This window comes from Porites lutea, chromosome 13 (assembly GCF_958299795.1).
Source record: "Porites lutea chromosome 13, jaPorLute2.1, whole genome shotgun sequence".
NCBI lineage: Eukaryota > Metazoa > Cnidaria > Anthozoa > Scleractinia > Poritidae > Porites > Porites lutea.
The window spans coordinates 10,238,492-10,248,334 of record NC_133213.1 but is presented as its reverse complement, the minus strand read 5'-3'; the positions used below and the strand labels follow the sequence as shown (position 1 = coordinate 10,248,334).

General features: G+C 38.9%; 4 non-coding genes across 4 annotated transcripts; 2 read left to right on the top strand and 2 right to left on the bottom strand.

The window, feature by feature from the left end:
- Nucleotides 1–1,752: 1,752 nt before the first annotated feature.
- Trnav-cac (transfer RNA valine (anticodon CAC)) lies at nucleotides 1,753–1,825 on the bottom strand. The gene has a single exon. It is a non-coding gene; the product is annotated as a tRNA-Val (tRNA).
- A 1,767-nt stretch (nucleotides 1,826–3,592) lies between these two features.
- Nucleotides 3,593–3,665, top strand: Trnav-aac (transfer RNA valine (anticodon AAC)). Its single transcript has one exon. It is a non-coding gene; the product is annotated as a tRNA-Val (tRNA).
- A 1,293-nt stretch (nucleotides 3,666–4,958) lies between these two features.
- Nucleotides 4,959–5,030, top strand: Trnad-guc (transfer RNA aspartic acid (anticodon GUC)). Its single transcript has one exon. It is a non-coding gene; the product is annotated as a tRNA-Asp (tRNA).
- Nucleotides 5,031–5,612: 582 nt separating this feature from the next.
- On the bottom strand, nucleotides 5,613–5,685 carry Trnav-aac (transfer RNA valine (anticodon AAC)). Its single transcript has one exon. It is a non-coding gene; the product is annotated as a tRNA-Val (tRNA).
- Between the last annotated feature and the right edge of the window lie 4,158 nt (nucleotides 5,686–9,843).

Genomic DNA, 9,843 nt, shown 5'->3' with positions numbered 1-9,843 from the left:
GACAAGAGCATCCTGCAAGGAAAGGAGTAGCAATGCCCCAGGGGGCTTCACTCCACCCCTTCGGCCTAATGAGCCCCGAAAACTTAATAAAATTTAACCCTCAGACACGAGTATTGATAATTTTCTGCGCTTGGCACGTAAAATAACACATGGATAAGTATACTTTGCATCGCTTTATCCGCAAGATACATTTTCATTGTTGAGACAAGTTGAAAAAAAGAACATGATGTCACATCTCGAAACCATAGTAACTGACCATCACTAAACTAGTCTTGATCGGGCTGATCTTAGCCCGAGTAATCTTAAATGTCTCACTACTAAAATCGCTAACCCCGCTCAAAGCCTTCCGTCGTGTCTACCTGGTACAGACCACCACAATTATCTCCTGACCTCTTTTCAGTCTTTGAAAGAATTATTGACAAAATTGACGCAGAAAACCTGGAGCTATATCTTATGGGTGACTTAAATTGTAATTTATTATCTAAGGTTGTCAGTAACAACTCTTCTTACGTTTTAAATATCATCGATATTTATGATCTGACTCAACTTATTTTAGAAATAACTCGAGTCACGCAAGATTTCAGTACCCTGATCAATTTATGCCTAACAAATTCCTCAGATAAGATCGATATCAAAGTCAGGTGTTATTAATATTGGTATAAGTGATCACTCTGCTAGTATCGACCTATATAATTCTGTTATTCCTACCGTAGCCCAAATATCCGAAAAAATGAACTATGACCAAACATATCACTATCTGAATGAAAATGGTTTATTAAACAGCGGCCAACACTGGAGAGAAACGATAGCTGGTGTGTCAGTATTGATAGAGGTCTTCCTAATGGTGTAGTCGTTGTTGATTTGAAGGCCTTCGACTCTATTGACCACGAGATAATTCTTAATAAACTTAAAAAGTACGGCGTTGATCAAGACGCCCTGGAATGGTTTAAATCTTACCTAACTAACGGGAAGCAAAGGTAATGTAAACAATCATCTATCTAGCGCGAGCTCTCTAAATTGTGGCGTACCTCAAAGGTCAATAATCGGTCCTCTTCTTTTCTTGATCTATGTAAATGATCTACCGAATTGTTTGAATGCGGGATCTCCTAGAATGTATGCCAACGACACTAATGTCACATTTCCTGCAGCTACTATACCTGACCTTGTTCCCAAATCAATAGTGACCTGAAATATATCTCAATATCGCCAAAACAGAGTTTATGGTTATTAGCTCCAGGCATACACTACAGTCCCTAAATGACTACACAATGAACATTCATATAGACGGCGTCAAAACAAACCGAAAAAAATCAAAGCAGATCTCTCGGACTTACCATTAATGAAAATCTCTCGTGGAAGACCCACATTCATGACATCTTTCAACAAGTATCCTCTGGTATCCGTGCTCTTAAGTGGGTTAGTCAATTTGTTTCAATGCGAACAGCAATTAAAATATACAGTGGTCTTATCGAGTCACACGTCGATTATTGCAGCGCTGTATGGGATGTTGCAAGGTCGCAACAAGTTAGCCTCATAAAGGGTACACAAGAATGCTGACTTTGCCCATCTTTCCTTACAAAAACACATTACACGGCCAGTCATGAATCAAGCTTCAGTATCTCACTAAATGCGAGTACCCGTTTTGCTGTCATGGAAAGAAGACGTGAAGTATGGAGAAAAAGCAACCAAACAAACAAACAGGAAAAAATAAAACAAACGAAAGGAAAAACAAAGAAAAAACAACTAAAGCTTTGTTTCCGGCCAGAATTGAACTGGTGAACTTCCGCGTGTGGGGCGGACGTGATAACCACTACACTACGGAAACCACTGTTAACAAATTCTCTACTGTTTATTTGTTTTATTTGATTTGAATCTATGTAAGATAAAACAGGCGCCGGATGAATAAGGATATATAAGGCTAGCGGGGTATTGCGCAAATTTGCGAAGGAAAAACATATTTCACAAAGCGTCAAAATAACAATAGGAAGATTTGCGTGGCGGTAATAATGGACCGAGTAATGTAGCCTCAAGAATAGACCATTTTTCAATGTTCAGTTACAGTGGAACCCCGTTAATGCGACCACCGTTGGGCCATAAAATCCTGGCCGTAATAACGAGGTTGTCGCATTAGCGGGGTCTTCAAAATAATAAAATGACTCAATGGTTTTTACGTTTGGTTTGAAAGAATATGGCCGTAATAACGAGGTGGTCTTATAAACGGGGTGGTCGTAAGGCGGGGTTCCACTGTAGTAACCTAGCCTTCAATTGAGCGTGAGGCCGAGGTTGACCTTGTTCTGATACAAACCTCTTTTGTCTTCTTATTCTTATGGAAATTAGACTTGCAAAATACAACTTTGCATAAGAACAACAAGGTCTCGAAATAATACATCACTCTCCTAAGATGCGCCATTTTCAAGCACACAATGTACACGTATTTTTCAAACCAAAAAAAAATGGTTCCCATTCACCAAATTTCAAACTTAAGACTTATTCCGTTAAGGAAAAGCCCGGCAATCTTTGATCCTTTCGTCGAGCGTGAAAATGTAAAAGGCGGTTAAAAATGTTCTGAATATCACTTTTAAAATTGGGCTTCACACTAAAAAATATCGATTTTTCCGTATTTTTGGATTTACAAAGATATTTCTTACACTTGCTTGATTTCCTTCCTTTTAGCAGAGCGTCCGCGCCCGCGAAGCTCGCGCAACGGACCCCTATACGTAAAAGAAAATGAACCCTATCGATCCAAAAAATAAGAAGTCCAAATCAAAGCTGGTCATAACGACGTATATATATATTACTTTTTCAGAACAATATTTCGGCTGGCCATACATGACAAAATCACACAATCACACACGAGTTTCGCGGCACTGACAAGACTACCACAACTACGCATAATCTTCTGACGTTTAACACAAGCCAAAGATCATCGAATAACTTGGGAAAAACTCAGCCTATTGGCAGATACACACCCCTGGACTTTTCTCTTACACTCGTCTTATTCAAGTTCCCAGATTTAGATTTACACGGTCGGCAGAGCAACGTAGATCCTGACTTCACACCAGAAAAAAAACTAAGTCTTACATGGCCTGGGGCGAAGTTCACCGGCAATTTTGCTCTCGCCTAATTCATTTGACTCCTAAGAGCCTGTTCCCGACGCCAAAAACTTAGTGTTCACCTTAGAAAAGCGAAAAATATCGTATCTTTCTGTCTTCTTGTGGCTTAAATCATACAAAGTGCTTATTTATTTGTTACTTTTCATGTAAAGCACAAGAAAATGCCATTTTTCGTGTTTTTAACCAGATTTCTAATTCTTGCTAAAAACCAAAATGGCAGCCATTATTGGTGACGTCAAAGGCCTCCAGCAGTGCCACAAACTCTAAACTATACCTCACCTTGTTAAGAAGGATCAAAGGTTTTCCACTAAAGGTAAAATCGTTTCAAAATACTGCAACATATCAAAAACTCCGGGGAGGGGTTCCATCCACCCTCCCCCACACCCCCCTTGTATCACAGTAGGGCTATGAATTTGCGTGTACGTCCGAGGGATAAGATACCGATTATTCCTCGAACTTTACCCTTGTTATATACGGTAGTTTCCGTGATGTAGTGGTTATCACGTCCGCCTAACACGCGGAAGGTCGCCAGTTCAAATCTGGCTGGAAACATTTTACTTTTTTCTTTCCTTGAAACAAATAAGCGGAGAAAGTAGTTCACTTACGGTGAGAGCATGAGTTTAGACTAAAGAAAGTTAAATTTTTATGTAATATAGTTGAATAACTTACTTTGAAGTAGTCTTTTGTCGTTTGTAGTCATTTCTGGCGATCGACTTCTGAAAAAAAACAAAGCATATTTCCAGGCTTTCTACAAGAAAAGTACGGGAAGAAATGGCCAGAAACGACGAAAGAATGCCTCACTGTAACTTTTATTTGGTGGAAACCCATGTTTCTTTAGCCCTTGGTGAGAGCCGAACTAAGAGAGACCAGGAGCCAAGAAAAGACAAATGGTATTTCGCTATTGAAGTCTGGGCTTGTGCATGGACTATAGAAAACATGCATAAGGCTTCAGCTAAATTAAAGTTAAATTTATATTTAATATGTAACGTGAGCGTGGTCAAAAAATTACGCTAGAGAAGATTTGAAAGATAAATTTTAAGTACAACCTTATTTCGGAATGCGATCTATCAAACGCACCCTTCATATCAAACGTCAGGGTTAAAATTAAAAAAAAAAAAGAAAGAAAGAAAAAGGTTTTCATACATTTATCTAAATCCGAGAAACAAAAGAATCTCAACGGCGGCGAATCGAACCCCGGTCTCCCGTGTGACAGGCGGGGATACTCACCACTATACTACCGAGGAATTGAGATGGGATATATAATGGGGAAACGCCCCATCTAATTTTAAAATGAACTATGTCTTAACTATGACCGCGAAACTTACCCCTTTTTCCCATAATGTTGGAACAATTTACCGCAGATGTTTGACAGGAAACTTTTACCACTACACTTTAACTATAAGTTTCTGTCTTCGAGTTTCGATGGTCAGAATGAAGAAGAATTGAAACTTAAACATTTTGTATAACAGTCATAGTCTCTTGTTTAACTCCTGAATTATCAGAAATGACCCAAAACAAATGACACTTTCGTTTAGCTTTGATATAATCATTTGATATCCTTTTTTTAAGAGTTTCGGATATGAACAAAGATAACTGAGAATGCTGAGTTGTTAATTCCTATTCAGACCGGGCTTGTTTTGCTCCCTGCGACCCGGGGATAGAGGGAGGGAGGGAGGGGGGGGGGTTGATAGTGTCAAAAAACCCGTTGTAAATTGTTCCACTTTCTCTAGGAAAAGGGGTAAGTTCAGCGGTCATAGTTAAGACGATCTTCAAGTTATTTTACTTTAAAGTGAGATGGTGCGTTTCCCCATTCATAACCCTAAGCCTAAAATTAACGCATTCAATTCCTCGGTAGTATAGTGGTGAGTATCCCCGCCTGTCACGCGGGAGACCGGGGTTCGATTCCCCGCCGGGGAGATTCTTTTGGTTTTCGGATTAAGATGAATGCTTGAAATGCTTTTTTTTTTAACCTTGAACGTTTGATTTGAAGGGTGCGTTTGATTCATCGTATTCTAGAATAAGAATACGAAAATGCGTAATTTTTTCAGCACGTAAACTCTACATACAAGATTATCAAATAAAAATTTAACTTTAATTTAGTCCAAGCCCAATGCCTGTTTTCCTATAGCCCATGCACAGGCCCAGACTTCAATAGCGAAATACCAGTTTGTCTCTCCTGGGCTCCTGGTCTCCCTTAGTTCGGCTTTCACCATGAGCTATAGGAAACATGAGTTTCGACTAAATAAAGGTTACATTGAAGCAGTCTCTTGTCGTTTCTGGTCATTTCTGCCGTGTATTTATTGTGCTGTAGCCTGGAAACATGCTTTGTTTTGATTCAGAAGTCGATCTGCAGAAATGATTAGAAGCGACAAAAGACTACTTCAAAGTAAGTAATTCAACTTTATTAAATTAAAATTTAACTGTTATTTAGTCAAAACCCATCCCCTCATGGTTGAGTAATTTGTACTGAATTTGCCTAATTTAAAGCAAAAAGTAAAGTGTTTCCGGCCAGATTTGAACTAGCGACCTTTTGCGTGTTAGGCGGACGTGATAACCACTACACTACGGAAACCATGTGAAAATACGCGTAATGCTTGGGATCTAAAAGAGTGAAACCTAGATTTAAGGTGGCTCGATACAGTTTTTCATGGTAAATGCCTTCCAAGTTTGAGCATAAACTACGTCGCTATAGACGAAGATTTAAAAAAACTGCCACCACAGTTGTATTAGATAGAGTTGAAAATTTGTTATGATCAGGGTTGCAACTTCATCGGAGTTGACAGCATTATTTCTCGGCACTGGGAGCTGTTTTTCCAAAATTATTCACGGGAGCTTTTTCCTTCATAAAGTTTAAGGGAAATCTGCAAAAGCGTGATCGAGATATTTTGGGATAAAGTTTTCATGGTTTGAAACAGTAAAAAATGGACAATCTTAATGTTTGGCCGTTATCTGTAGAAAATCTTTTTAAAAACGTGTGTGAAAGATCATGGAGTTAGCTCCAGCCGATTGCTAGAAAGAAGGGTTTGATTAGTATGTATCGAAGCGCTTTTGTTCACGGTTTTCTATAAACATTTTGGTCTTCTTTAACGAATTAGCAAATAATTTTTAAACCGCTCCATAGATTTTTTTCAAAAAATTAGGATTCTTGAGATCAACCTTCCTTTTACATGACCTTTTAGTTTCAGGATTATTGATATATTGCAAGGCAGTAAAATAAGGGCTACAATGCGTTAATTTTTTATCGGAAGTTTCGTCATTACAAGTGAAAGCCTATCATTATTCAAGGTATTGTCTCCAAGTTTCATTTTCACGGGAATAGCAGTAACTAACAATGCATTTGAAATATGCAAAATTGCTAGCTTTGTTGTGCACGAAAATATGAAACTTGGAGACAATACCCTGAATAATGAGAGGCTCTCACTTGAAAACACAAAATTTTTGACCAAATATTAACGAATTGTAGCCTTTATTTTACTTCGTTACAATGAATCAATAATCTTAAAACTAAAAGGTCATATAAAAGGAACGTTAATCTCAAGAATCTTATTTTTTTTTTTTAAATATATATATATATATATCGAGCGGTTTAAAACTATTTGCTAATTTATAGAGGTGGGGGGCGGGGGTGGGGGGCTTGGAGGAATTGTTATACAAAACAAAGCTGCGTAAGGGTAAACTTGTTTAAGTGCACTAAGCATAGAGCTAGCGCAAATTAGTTGTTGGGCCGCAGTAAGAAAACATTGGTTGAGGTCATACTAGAGAAAGTTTACTATAGTAAACTCAACTTTACCATGGTAAACGGCGCCGTAAGTGTGACCGGTATTTTTCAGTTTACTATGGTAAACTCTACCCTGGTTAATTTCCATGACTACCGCGGAAAGAACAAAGATGACCCATCACCGATAACCATCTGGTTACCAAAAAAAATAGGTGGGTATATCTCTAGTCTATCTAAACTTTGTTTGTTTTGTTGACAGTTTGTCATGATTTTTGAGGAAAGTAGTTTCAAAGAGGGTCGCATAACAGAATAGCTTTAGAACATCGGTGATTGCTTTTTCCACAGTGCTTCAAGGTTTCTGTTTCTGTACATTTCTTCAAACCATTCTTGGGGTCGAGGTAAACCTACGCTTGCCTTCGCAATGCCGCTCTTTCTCTAAGCGGTCTCTAAGAGTACGTCTTCGATGGGTAATCAATGAACCTGTCAGTAAAATATCTTCACTAACTTCGTATTCGAAACCAAGGTAGGTAATAAGGGAGCGCATTCTTCTTGCTCGTCTGAGCAGCAGAATTAAAAGCAAAATGCTCACAACAGAAAACAATCCTCTCTCACATTGAATCATCTTTGTACACTTGTGAGGGTCACGCTCAGGAAGTTACAGTTCAGTAATTTCAATTTAGTCAGCTCTCATAGCACTGTCATCATTTGTTTTACTTTTCACTCTCACGTTACCGATCACGCGAGAAAACACGCCTGGAAAGTTTCAAATGCCTTTTTAAGTGGACCCGTCAGGTTTACAACGGTAAAGAAGACGTTACGAGACTTATCATAGTAAAGCCCTTTTTACCATAGTAAAGTCTCTTGTGTGATCTCAACCATTGTTATTGTCTTATGAAATACCTGCAGTCCCAATGTACTGACAGTATTTAGTTCCTTCCTTTGGGGTGTTAGCTTACGGGTGGGCCTGGGCACTCCAGATTTCAAATAACAGGGATGATCGAGTTTGAATTTTTATATTCCAGTAGTTTTTTTTTTTTTTTTTTTTTCTTTTAATAGAAAACATCACCAAGACCACCAAGTATTCTTTGTGTCTGTGGCTTGATTGAAGTAGGGATTTGACTGTAGCTGTGACTCAGTAGGGGTATATATAAAGCCTTTAATGAAATACCAAGGAGCCGATCATGAATCCCCGTGCGTGGGAGGCGAAAGTAAAGGTAGTTTTAGGCGCGAGAGGAACGCGAAAAGCGCGCGAGGACGGAGGGAAGGAAACGCTTGCCAGGAGACCATTGTATTTCTCGTTTTTAACATCCACCAGGCGAATGTTAAAATCCTGATTGGTCAGTCTTCAAAACATATCAATCACAGCCTTACGTGTGGAATTAATCGTTAGAATTAGAAACTGAAGATATCAATTTCAGTTTGAAAGATGGGTATAGAAGAAGACAGTTAAAGGAACCGTATGAAGGAAAATATCTGTCAGCTGGGTGAGTTACTGACTGGTTTTCGGAAGTCTCATCTCCCAATGGCTACTTTTATTCACAAGAAGAAAGAAAAGAAACATCATGCTGCCAGCTGTGGCTTGTTATCTTCTGTTTAACCTCAAACGCCTACCACGCAAGCTACGCTTTATCAACGACCAAGTTGTTTAAGGCGCCTTTTTGGTCTTGCTGGTTATAGACGTTATAAAGCCGCCAAGAACCTACTTTAATAATTGATTGCAGAACTCTTGTAGATCTTCGAAGTTCAGCTCTTCTTTTGTATGCTCCGCTGGATCCAATTCGAGAGCCAGCAAAGTGATTTAAATTTTTCTGAGACAAACATTGCCTGCAAGTTGCGACGTCCACCATGTTTCCTTCAGCAAACGACGTAATAGATTTATGCTGGATTTTATATAACAAGCCACGCATCAATGCAACTTTCTTCTTCCAACGGACGACCGCATTTGGACTTTTTTCTTATAGTGTGTACCTCCATTTCAGATTTCTTGTTTTAGGAAAACCAAAGCTAAAATAACTGTATCGCTGCCAGTCTTATTTGACAGCCAGTCATTGCAGTTCCGTTATTTTTGCATACATAATTAGTAAGCGGGACGGCGAAAACAATGGTTTCCTGGCAGGCGTTTACTTCCCTCCCTCCTCGCGCGCCCCGGCCCCTCGCGTTTCTCTCGCGCCTAAAACTCCCGTTCCCTTCCCTTTCAAACGCTTGCCACGCAGGCTACTCCTGATGAGGCTGACAAAATCTGGAAACTAGGGCAACTATGCGACCAGGAAGAGCCCAGTTTGTCATTTTACACAGGATTATTCATTTAAAAGCTAGACTAGCTTTTGCTGTTATTGGGCATTGAAAAATAAAAATTATAAATACTGATTGATCAATATAATAAAATAATGAATGGATGATCAGAAATGAAATGAAAAATCAAGTTATCACGACTTAAAAACTCGTGTGGAAATACAAACTTCCTCTAAGGAATCGCTTCAACCCAGGACTGCGTTAAAAACAAAGTAGCTCGTGAATGCAGCCGTTTCTCCTTTCTCCTTGCCGCTTGGGACGTTTCGCCAGGAGAAACGTCTGCGCCTCAGAGACAGAAATTCCATATTCTGTACTGATGATGTAAATCAATGTTGACCTGATAAATCCGGTAGTCATGGGGTTCCAAATGTAAATTTCTTTGATTTTATGTTGCTCCTTGTCGATTAATTATGGTAATTCAAAGTTTTGTGTTCTACTCAGATTCCTTTTTAAAGGCGAATCTTTGCTGACGTCAATTTTTACATTTTTTCTCATTAGCATACGACTTGACTCATGGACGCCGTGGCCTTATATATGAAATGAATGCAAAAGTCGAAAGAGCTGATTAAGTTGAGCAATTTGTGCAATTTTCAGCTCTTTGCAAGCAATATTGAAGGAAATATCACCCTTCAAAACCTGCGAAATTGCTTTGTGGCAAAAAAGTTAATGAGCTATACATTCTTTCAAAAATTTCGATTTTTCAGAAGAGAATTTTTCCGA